The sequence below is a fragment of the Microchirus variegatus genome, assembly GCF_963457635.1.
Source record: "Microchirus variegatus genome assembly, chromosome: 21".
Taxonomy (NCBI): domain Eukaryota; kingdom Metazoa; phylum Chordata; class Actinopteri; order Pleuronectiformes; family Soleidae; genus Microchirus; species Microchirus variegatus.
In genome coordinates this window covers 14,447,312-14,459,982 of record NC_139822.1, presented here as the reverse complement: position 1 = coordinate 14,459,982, position 12,671 = coordinate 14,447,312, and positions in this window count along the sequence as shown.

Genomic DNA, 12,671 nt, shown 5'->3' with positions numbered 1-12,671 from the left:
TCACAAGAGTTCTCCGAGGCACAGCTGCACTATGGGGGTGAAGGGGAGTAAATTGAGGTACATTCATGGACACACACACATGCACACTCCTCAGGATACAAAGAAGTGGAGGAGGCACGCACACACACACGCACACATAGATACACACAAGCTGCAGCATGAGCAGCCGTGCAGCCTTACTGACAGGCATTTGGCTCAGTACATTTCTCACAACAACAAAAAAAACAAAAAAACCTCCGTCCTCTGCTCCTCATTGGCTCCCTGAAGATTGTAATGATACTGATAATGACTCTCGTGTAAGAAAAATGAAATCAGGGCCCATTGCTCATAGACTCCCATCTATGAGGTCACCATTATCTTGATGAAATTGTAGACAGCAGTTGTGTCATTTAGGAGCATGAAAGATGGACCGTGCAGACCTAATGAGCCGTATCCTTTATCTATTGACATACGGAGCTTACACAATAGTCGTCGTTGTCGTTATTGCCTGAAAACTATTCGTCGGCTTATCTCGCTTATTCATGCAAACGCGTGTTAAATAGTCCGACTGTCTTGTTTTTCTTCCTTTTTTTAATTAGTATCCACAGTGTTACGTTTCGTCTGTAGATTTTTGTCTCCCTGCAAACGGACACTCCTAACAACGCCGGTCGCTGTCCATGGTACTGAACCACTGTGGCAGCTGCCTCTCAGTGCCTCCGATTGTGTAGAGCACACACATTGTGTGTTTTTAAAAGCATCGCGTTTCTAATAATAATGTGAAATACTTTATATTTCAGTTCCGGACGCCTGTGACTGAATGTTTTGTGCCTTTTTAGATCCACTGTGATCTGTGAGAAGTTGTAATGCACACGTGGAAATGGTAAACACAGGCATAATGTAGTTGAAAGTGCACTTGTTTTCCTCAAGAAATTTCACATAGTTCATAATATGTTTTGGAAAAAATTGCTCAATTAGCTCTGGTAAGGAGGGGATGGAGGATGTGGGCCATTCATTCAATTTAGCTACATTTCCAGGAATTAACTATAAGACTTGATAGAATGTAAAGAGTTATTCTGGCCTTGGTGGAGGTATGCACTCTACTGAGTGAATGCCCTTGTCCTGTTAAAGCCCATCTGGTCTCTTTTTCGCATACATATTTTTATGATGACATCCCTTTTTTACTTCTACTTCCTTCCCATTTCTTGGCAGTGTGCATTCAACAAGCGGTTGAGCCATGTCCAACGCTGGTCACATGTTGCGTCTGTGTTTTTCAGCCCCAAACTTCGCAAGACCTCCCGATTCTGAGGACTCCCGGGTCGCGCAAGGCTGGTTTTCCAGCTAACGGACAGTAGGGGGAGTGGAGACGGACGGACAGCCGCCAATCTCCCCGCAACAAGCCTTTTAACCATCACAGTAAGTCATAGGCTGTTAAATTGGGGTTTTACAGATGAAAACCTTGAGAAAAACATATTAGATTATTTTAATACATGAGTATTTTGATGGATAATTCCATTTAAAATGCATGGGTTAATATAAATAGAGGCTGATTTTCTATTTTCTATTTCAAACCTATATTCTCTCACTGCTCTCCATAGAGACGTGCGAGAGTCTCCGAAATGTACGAAGCATTTGAGCCATTTTGGGCTCAACTATGTAAGTGCATCATTAACGCATGTACATTTAGAGAGGAGCCGTTTTTCTTGACCTTTGATTTTTGGAATGCCACTTTTTTTTCAAAACAGAGAATTCCCAGAATTGGCACACTCTTCATTAGGCGCTGTCATTTGCATTCTCCCGTAATTGTGCTGCTTCCTTGATTATTAAATGATCACCCTAATTAGGCAGCATAATAGGGTTAATCAGACTCTGCTCATCACCCTTATTATTATTCCTGCAGAAAAGCAAGAAAAAGGATACTTGATTAATGATATCAGCCTTTTCATCAGCCGGGCGACCGTTCCCCCCTCCAAAATTAATATCATGTTGTAAATGGAAGGAAGGAGCTGGCTGGACACAGACAGATGAAAGATTTCACTCAAATTAATTAAGCACTAATTATGCAGCAGGAGTTGGGAATAGTTTGCATAATGAGCTTTATCAAAAGAGATCAGTCACGGAGAAGAGCCGCAGAGTTTCTATGCAGCCTTCAGATGACACACGCGGAAAGCACGAGCATGAAGAGGCCTCGCGGAGAAGTGGCAAAAGGGTTAAAGCGCTTTGAGGGCTGGAGTCGTGACGCTGAGGAGGGTTTTGTTTGGTTTTTGTCAACATGTTGACAAACCGGCAGCTGCCTCATAATTCCATTCTCACTTTAAAGATCTGTTCTGGGGCATGAGAGTGTGTGTCTCTTTTTTTCCCCTCCAGCTCAAACATCAGATAATGAATTCCCCGCTCCAACAAGAGGCAATAAGAACAGAATGTAGCTTTAAATTTGAGCTAATCACAAACAACCTGCAGCCACACTCCAGGGAGCTTTAAGACCCTAATCACCTCCCACTCCAATGCTTGTGGTGTTCAGTTATTGCTGATCAGGGAATATGCTGTGGCTATCTATTTAGACAATGGGAAAAGGGATTAAAGAGACAGAAACTCTCTATGTCTTAATCGCTTGTTTAATCACAGCCACTGTGTAGTGTACGGAGCTACGAGTTACTTGAACTGATTTGCCGTCGCGGCAGCAATAGGCTAATCAGAGTGCACAGAGCGCCATTGCCCTTCAAGGTCTCAGAGTGGAATTACAAAGACTGTGATTAGTTAATCAAATGAAGAACCCAATGTCCTTTCTTTATTTGTGTATACACCACATCTAAATGGAAATTGTATAGCTGAGGTACTTCCAGAAGGACACACATCTACATGTGAATGATCCTCCTTGAGCCTTTGGCTTTGAATACAGAATAAGATCTTTCACTCCCCATCATCATGTTATGGCACCGGGGAGACTTTTTCCATATTTGAATGATATTTGTCGGCCGTGGGGCGATTCATGTGAATGATGCAATCACTCAGTCTGTTGTGGAGTAAATCAGGAGGCACTAAGCAGCGACTCTTGAGATACACATGACGACGCGTGGCAGAATGTCAACACTGGATTATTTTTGAGTGCAGACAGAGGGAGGAAGCTGCGCCAGTGGTAAGACAGCTCAGTGATACAGCGTTCGCTTTTAACTTTTTATACATTTATAGAAAAGTGCGTGGCTCAATGTGTCATCTGATGGTTTGATTCATCGGTTTTTTTACAGTCACCAACACAGCTTTGAAACCTTAAAAATGGACACCACTTACAGCATTCATATTCCCTTAACGTTTCAACACAGTGATACATGTAAGGACCAGTACAGAGACAACTTTCCACTGGATTAAATCAAACAAATCGGAAATGCAATGATGAAATACTACACGGTACATTTGTTTTCATGCACATCAAAATTAAATCTTGGAAAGAACCTTCAGACTATTGGATCTGTAGTGGCCAATAAACTGTTTTATGATTAGATTCATCGATCGGCTGCAGCATCAAAACTAGTAAATGTTTTTTACTATCGCGGTGGATCTGTTATTTCTGATATTATTCCAGATACGAAAGAATTTTTTAGAATTATTTATATTTCCTTCCGCTTTAAAGTGTGAAACTCTAAATTCTAAGTCTCTGAAAACATTATACTCTCATGAAAACACAGTATACACTGGTAAATGTTACAAACTGGACTTTTAAGATGTAAAAAAAAGTAGCATGTAAGAGGCCTGATTGGTGTATTATTGGTGTATTGATGAGCAACACATTGATATCCCTCAGTAGATCCACCAGTTTAGCCTCATCAGAATAGTTCACCCACACCACTGATGCACTTATGTGCAGGGGATTACATTTATATTTCATTATAAACTCTTTTTTTTAAGCATCAAAGTGGAGCGTTCTGTCACACGCGCTTCTGTCAGACGCGCTGTTTCGACATCTTGACCGTTGTTCCTAAAGAGAAAGGAATTTCCCTGCGATGCTTTTGTGACAACTTCCTACCGGGGGGCAGCAGACTTGACCTGTTCAATCCCCCTAGAATCACTACTATTATTTGTCAGTGACAGCAGCTCTTTGGAGGGCGAGCCCCCTCCCCCCCCCCGCCTCTTTCCCCTGAAAGGTACAGGGTCGTGGACATTCCAATCCATCTCTGTCTGCCGAGCAATTGATTGTGATTTAGTGCGCGGGGCAGGAGATGGTGGGGTTCCATTTTGATGAGCGATAGGTGGGAACCTTTTGACTCCCAGCACATGGCAAGCAGAGGCAGGGCTAAGATGAGGGGTCAGAAGCAGCTGGTGGGGGTAACAGGGGTGGATTTGGGTGGGGGACGACTGTGTGGATCACAAGATAGAAGGTGTCAGAGATCCAGGACAAAGCCTCCCAAAACCGACCGCCTGAGTCTATCACTTAACCCATCCATCACCCGTGCAGCGTCGTAGGTAGCGTAAAGGTTGCTAGCTAATCATTTCATCATCAGGGTAATAATGGAGTTGACAGTGACTATAGTCGGGCCGTACGCACCGGTGGCCCATAAGGTCTGATTTGAGCGGGATTTTCCTCCAGCTGGAGTGAAACAAGTGTTCAAGCTAAAAGTTAAAGGTGCATTATGTAATAAATCTAAATCAACTGGCCGTAAAATCCTCCTAATATGTCACAGAGACTCAGGAATAATGTTCATATAACAAACTGAACTCACCAACAACAACAGTACAGACAAAATATTCGCATTATAAAAAAAAATATTTAGCGGACCGCAAATCATGTTTTAGCATGTGGCGCCACCTACAGCCGTCTACAAATCATTGCAGTCAATAGATTCTCAGCTGCCGAGCAAAACCACGGGTTGCCAGTTAAGTCTGAGCTCTGTATTTTGAATTTGAGTGTAGTAACCGTTTTTGGCCACATTCTTACATATGGCGCCTTTAAAGGTCCAGTGTGTGAGAATCTAAAGTTGGGGACACATTACAAGGTATTTGTTGCCCGATTTTACCCACAATTCACAGTTGGGCAGAGTTCAGCAAGTGTGTGAGGGATTGTGATTGTTAATATATTATTAAACAGTTAATTAATGCTTAATAATGTACTAACTAACGTTAAATTGTAAAGTGTTACCAAAACTAAACCTTTTTTTTTACAAATTTACAAATACCAGATCTTGCATGTTAAATTTGAAATTTGAACGATATAAAACATATTTAAAGTAACGGTTTTTTTTGCGTTTTTGTCCCAAAAACAGGCCAAAAAAATGGAAACAGGTCAACTTCTATTCCAACTCTCTCCTCTGTGGTGACAAAGTCGCTGATTCGCCGGCTTCCTGCAACAGCGTGAGTGAAATAACCACAATAACAGTTATGCAAGAACATTGATTTACTGTTAGCTAAGGAGCATTTCTATGATTCTTAAGGGATTTTCCTGATATTCCCCTTAAACTAAGAGGAGAAATCAGCCTCTTATGAGACTAAAAGATTGTCAGTTGATGTCCCACTTCACCTTCAGAATATCACACTGCTTCAGACAGATACACATTATGTGATAACTTAGTGGAAATCAGAGCTAAAGGCTTGAAAAAAAAAAAAAAAAACGATAATCTTTGAATCTCAGCACAAACTTCAGAGAGACTGTTCATCCCTGAGCTTCAGGGTTGATGTTACATACAAGCTGTCCTTGAAAGACCATTAAGCCCAGCCTTATCTGTGCCTCTCTGGGCCCATGATGGCAGCTTAACTCTGTAATCAAAGCTGAGAGGCCTTATTATTTCTGATTCATTTTTAAATCAGAAAATACACTTAAGTTTAATCAAAAATTCTTAACAAGAGAGGCTAGAAAGTCTTGATCGGAGCACACGTGGACTGTTGATCCATAAATAACTGAAGGAGGTGACACTTTTCTACCTTGCCTTTCTTTAAAAATCCCACTTTTTTTTCTTTTCTTTTTTACATAACACATATTGCATATTGTTACTCAGTAATGAAATCAACCTTCGCTCTTTAAAGGGCAGCAGGGAACAAAAGCTGTTGGATTGTCAATCGCAGAATTCGGTGTCATCCAGGTGAATGTGTAGCCGCCGGTAACCTGATCTGCTGTTTACAGAGCAGGGACAGGTGCTGCAGCCAAACTAATCCATACATGCACACTGGCACAGGTCATCCAGCACAGCAGATTGATTCAGAGCTTTAAAAGACGACTCATCAGCCGATCCCAGGGCCCCGGCCTTACCTTTTTTCTGTTGCCATGATACCAAATTGCAGTAATTCGAGAATGGCCTGCGTTGGAAATGGAAAGGAATGTTCTCTGTTTGCTCAGCTAATGCTGGAGACATTTTGTCACACACAGGGGATGATGATGAGAGAACATTTTGCGGAAATGCTGTCCAGATTTTGTGGAAGGAACTGAATGGAGTCATTTGTTTCCTGAAATAGTAGCTCCTTTTTTTCTGACATAAATGAATCAAATTTAGTAAATGTGTCTCATAGAGCGCTGGATATGGATGCTACTCTTTCATAACCTCAGATAAGAGTCGTATTTAAATAATTCCTAATATAAAACAACCCGCATAAAGGTTTTTACTGGCATCTGCTGCGCTCTGATTGGCTGGATTGGCACCTGTTATCCACATCCCACTGCATGGTAAACACGCTCAGCCAGAACCTGCGTGGAAAAGGGGGCCCATCTGGTCAGCAGCATTAACAACCGCCTCTTAAACAATGGCTTCCAGGAAAAGGAGAAGGGCACAACCGGGGCCATATCAGCCAATAAAAGCAGGCTATGCATGACATTTAGCGCCTGATGTGGAGCTTAGTGCTGTGCGGGGTTTACCTACTGTCACCACCAGCCTCTGGCAATAAAACACGAGGCAATCTCAAAGAGTGGGACAGGGGTGCTGCGCGTAAAGTCGTCGATCTCATAACACGTGCGAGTTCAGACGCTCGTTTTCAGGGTTGCCTGCGTACAAATAAACACACCTTTTTAATTATGCAAACAATTTCATCTCCATTTTATTTCCATTGTGTGGAAAATGTCATCGCACTCCGGAGGATGGGATAATACCAGCAAATCTTTGATTGTTGTACAATGTGAAATAGATTCCGACTCAGGAGGAACCTGGAAAGAATAGAAATATGAAGAGATGAGAGGTGGAAATGTGGATTTTAAGAGAAAGATTAGCCCTTGATATGGTTTTGACAACTTCTTCAACCATGTTTCTGTATATCCTGGGAGACGGATCCCTGCTCTGTGGCTCTTCCTGCAGTGTTTTTGTGGAGTTTTCCCCCCTCTCTGTGTGAGGGTCTAAGGACAGAGGGTGTCGAAGCCCTTCGAGGCAAAGTGCTTTTTGGCATTAGGTTTAGTAAGCGGTGCTCTTTGAATGGGAAACGTGTCGAAACAAAGTCAAAGAAAAAACTTCAAGGCGCTCTCTCTCTCTCTCTTTTAAGCTGTTAAAACGCCTGTAATAGTCGTGGCTTGGTCATAAATGGTTTAGCCGTTTTAAACAAACACATCACAATCACAATCAGGTTTATTTGCCAGGTCACGTTGACACGATACTACGGGTTTGCTGTGGTCAGTCAGAGAAAATCGGATGAATATAATATAAGGAGAATTAAAAAAGGAATTTACAACAGAGGGAATATAATTTGAAACAGAAGTCGGTGCGATCTGTCAGACAGGGAGGAGCGATTGTCAGCAGTTTATGGGGTCAGTGGTGACACACAGACAGTAGAGTTGTGGCAGATGATTGCAGCCAATCACCTCGTCTTCTTGTCGAAGAGATCAACACCTGTTTGTTGTGTCGCGTTGTTTTGGTCGTTGTTTTAAGACAACAGGTCTGGTTGCTGAGGTCACGCGATCGGTTGGCAAAACAGAAAGATGCTCTGTTCAAATCCTTAGACGCCAGGATTGTTGTGTTATAACCAGTAGCATAATAGGCCAGTGGAGTCTGGGTTACTGGCCCCCTAGTGGGTCGTAATGGTATTGCAGATGGGTTGTGAAATTGTCAGTTTTGTAATTATATTTTAGGGTGTGTTGTTGTTTTTTCTTTTATCTGACCTACACTCTTAGAAATAAAAGTGCTAAGTAGAACCATATAAGGTTCTTCAGCTTGTCCTCAGAGGAGAACCATTTTTGGCTCCCTTTCCTATTCAGGAACGGGGTTTTAAAGGGTTCTCTGGATCAAAATGGTTCATACTGGAACCATTAGTGTAACCAAGAACCCTTTTAAAACCCTTTATTCAGGAAAGGGGTTTTTCAGAAGCAAATGGTTCAGCCCTTGTAGAAGGACCAGTTTGAACCCTTATTTCTAAGAGTGTTGTACAGCAGTTTAAGCACTTTGTTGAGAAGCTTTACCAAGTTTCCAAACATCCTGAGAGGATATGATATGAAACACTTACTAGCTTCAATATCTTGGTATATTAGTAGCTTTTATATCGAGGTTGAAGATGTTGGGATCATGTGACAACTGAAGCTTTGTTGGAATCTCCTACCGCTTCTGTGGTGTGTTTTCCAGGGCTGAATAATTATAATCATTTAATTATTATAATATTTTTATTATTATTATTATTAATTTTTTTTGTCTGACAAATATTGTCATTTGTTTGCACCTTATATTTTTGGTTTTTACAGTCGAGCTTCAATTCATTCATCACTGAATAACAGATGTAAAGCAGATGATGGAGCTTAATCACGCAGCACAATCCATTAACTACTCTAAATGCTATTTTCTATTTTCTGTGTTGTTTCTTAATGCAACTTCAATTTGAGAGTACTTCAGAGTACAAGAAATAGTGATTGCATTTTTATTTTGTTGCCTGAAATCCTCAAGATTAATGTCTACTCAAACTCTCCATAGTCAAAAAGATTTAAAATATAGTCTGTGTGAAGTATGAAGTGGTTATTTGGCTAAACAGTGCCATCTTCTGGTCAAATCACTGAACCTGTAAACCGGCAAACAACAGATGGGAAAATGAAAACTCTCTCTGACAGGTGTGTGTGTGTGTGTGTGTGTACTTATCTTATCCTAAAATGTTGTGAACTATTTCTAAACATAATGCACCTCATGTAATAATGTACACCATGTATTTCCCTCAACTAGAAGCATTTCTCTCAGGTCCTGGTTGTTGGAGTTGCTGCTCAATATAGCGAAGCGTCTACAAACGATAACAGATAAGAAGAACAGGAGCAGCTCTCTGGCTTATTAGATATTTGATAGCGTGCAAACGGACGCACAGAAAGCCCTCTTGAATGAGATCTGGAGAATACAAAATGGATGTGGAAGAAGAAAGGGTTTGGGGTGGAGTTGGAACAGCAAGCAATGGGCTCTCTACAGCTGCTGGCACTAATGAGGATAATTACCCCAGTAATAACATTAGCCTATCTGAGGGAATGGAGGGGAAGGACAAGTGGTTGTGTTTGTGTGTGTGTGTGTGTGTGTGTGTGTGTGTGCACGCACATATGGTTACTGTATGCATGTGTGCTTGCATGGCAGTGCGCGTTGCCTTCCATTCTATCTCACTTGCAGCCTCTCCCTCATTCCCTGAATCTCAATATCTCTTTGTTAGCCCACAATAATTGTATTTGGGCCTCATATCCGCCATATCAGATTCAAGTTTGTACAAGGTAATTAGCGGAGGAAGGGAAGCCTCCACACCAGGAGGACAAATGCCCCACATGACATCATTCTGGCTCCACTCAGGAGGGAGCGCTCGCCTCCCTCTGCTTCCTCTTATTCATCTCTCATGTCAATTCAGCTGTCAAAAAACGGGGCAGTGAAAGTTGAGTATGTGGAGAGTTGGGATTTAAAAAAAAAAAAAAAAAAAAGAAGATAAAGAAATGAAGATAAGAGAAGACCGTGAGAGAAAAAGGCTGTGAATTGATTTGATGATGAGATGGAGAGCTATGTTTTCACCACAGGCCTGTAATTTTCCAATCAGCAGTGACTAACAGACAGCAGGGGAAAGTTCCTCCGCGTTAATGCAGCTCGCCATTCAGGAGGAGCCAGCGTATCCTGCTGGGAGTCGTCGTGGGGGGGGGGATGAGGGCAGGATTAACTGGCACTCAGGTGGAGAGAGATGAAGAGACCCTGTGGATGGTCACACCTCCTCTCGCTTCATCCATCACTCTCTATTTCCCCCTCTGTGGACGAATATGATTTACTGCGGATTTGATGGGAGGAGTGGACTTTATATACGTCATATGGTTTTATGATGAATCAACGTCTTGTTTTTGTACCTTTTGAGTTATGACGTCCACGGATTTATAGATACTGTGACTGGACAAAGTATTTTAGAATGTTCCAAATGTCTATCACCACGACCTCACTCCAAATCATCCGTGTCCTTCCTCCTCCTCCTCCTCCTCCACCTTCATCGCTCGAGGTTGGAGCGTAGATAATACATTTTTTTCTTTAGCCAAAATAAGAGCAAAATAATGACATGTTTTCATTGTACTGAAATGTATTAGCTGCAGAGATTAAGCTCGTGTAGTGTAGTATGTTGTTTAAAATAAATAAATAAATAATATAAAATATAAGTATTAAGTATTCATCCCCTTGCTTTATTAATATATTTAACAAACTGTGAAAATTAAGATTTCATATTTCTGGGTTGTTATTTACTCATATTTACTCCCTGTTTGTTTATTATTATTATTATTATTATTATTATTATTAATAATAATATTATTTACTGGTGTTTTAAATTGAAAAAGGGGTTTGATACATGATTGATCATTGCTATTTGAATGTATTTTATTTTTTCAAGGGGAACTCTAATTATCTCTGCTGCACATTCATAGGAATCAAGCTCCGAAGACAAGAAATCCTATGTTTCTTTAACAAAATGCAACGATGCAGCTCAATATGGACTTTTAGTAACTTGTACAAATTAGTACATTTGATTAAAAAAAAATGTCTCATAGGCAAAAATATCTTCTTGGACTAAAAAAAGACGTGGTTCAGGCGAAAGGACGTGGGCTTATTGAAAGGTGTAGGAAAGGAACACCACAAGGTTCAATACTAGGACCTTTTCAGTTGTCCCTACTAAGAAAACTATATATATGTATATATATATATATATATATATATAATGATATATTGTGGTAACCAGAGTAGCAGGGTCCTCCCTATGAGCTTTAGGGTTGTGTTTCGACGAGTTGCAGTCTCTCTCATCTGGCAAATATTTGGGTAGTTCCACCCATCTGAGCCACACACACACAGATCCCCTATCACGGCGCAGGACATGTAGGCTCCTGCTCAGCCCCGTGTTCCCTTTTTGGTATTTTCTTCTGGCAGACGAGGCCTTCTGCACAGAGGCCATAAAAACTGCTGCATGATGGCACTGGAGCACCTCGCCCTCCTCACTCCACAGCAGCAGCAGCAGCAGCAGCAGCAGCAGCAGCAGCAGCAGCAGCAGCAGCAGCTGCCCACAGTGCTGGGAGGTGGTGGCAGCCTGAGCAAAGAGTGGAGTCATACGCTCTCACTCATATAAAGACACACGAGCACAGCTGTGCCAGGCTGCTGACCTGCAACAGCACAAAAAAGTCAGAAGCAAAATCCTGACGTACTAACTCGAAAGCACACGGCTGACCCGAAAAAAGAGAGTGGAAATGCTTACAGACTGGACCCAATTCATAAGAGAGAGATGGCAGCGCTGGTTTCCTGCTGTGTTCTATCACAGAGTCACATGTTGGTCCTCCTCTGAGTTTTAAATGTTTCCTTCTGTCCTCTCCCCCTCTGTGCTCCTCTGAGTGGTTGGATTGTGTTCTCTTGTTATGACCGTGTACCCCTGCTGCATTATTTTGCAATGTTGTTTTGCTCCTTGAGATTTCTTCATCAGCTCCACGTCCTTACCTAACAAAGAGGCAGCATTTCGCAGTGAATGAGGACAAGTCAGTTTCATCTTTCAGGTATGTGACTCATCTTTTCTTTTACCCTCCTAATTCTACAGGACTGGCAAACAGGGCAAACATCATCGTACTCATATATAAAGGCCTCATGTATTATCAAGGATCTGCATTCTGTTGAAGAGGTTTTCTGTTTTTTTGCAAGAATATATAGGGCTGCTTGTTAGGAATTGTTTTTTTTCTTCCCCTCACTGCAACACAATGCGAATATCAGGATTTTGTGTGTGTGGCTGTATCACTTTGTTTGGTTTATTATCGCTTTATCATTCAATGTCTCTTAAATGGGGTGTGGGACCCCCGGGGCTCCATGTCACACTGCCAGATTCATCCAATAATAGCATTATATATGTATAATCTTAATCTCTGGGGGTATTTTTTATCCTTTTTCTCTTTTTTTCCCCATGTGGAGGATAAAGTGGTAGAAGAGGGATGGATGGATGGATTGAAGGGGAAAAAAACAACATGTGGGCCTAATCCTCTTCTGTTCCCAGCATTACATCTTAATTATATATCTTTTGAACAAGGGAAGGGTTTAGTCAAGGGAAATAGATAAAGAGAGATAGTGTGTGTGTCAGGCTTAAACACTGACCTTGACAGCACCAGTAACTATCATCAGAACCTAAACCCGGTCCTAATGAGACAGAAACGCCCTCCTAATGAACTGATCGAGGGCTAACATTTAGCTTTTTTTTAACTCCTATGTGTCGTTAATGTAACGTGGCACTTTCCTTTACTACCGGGTACACCAGGTGAACAAACTACACACAATAAACCTCCCTGTGTT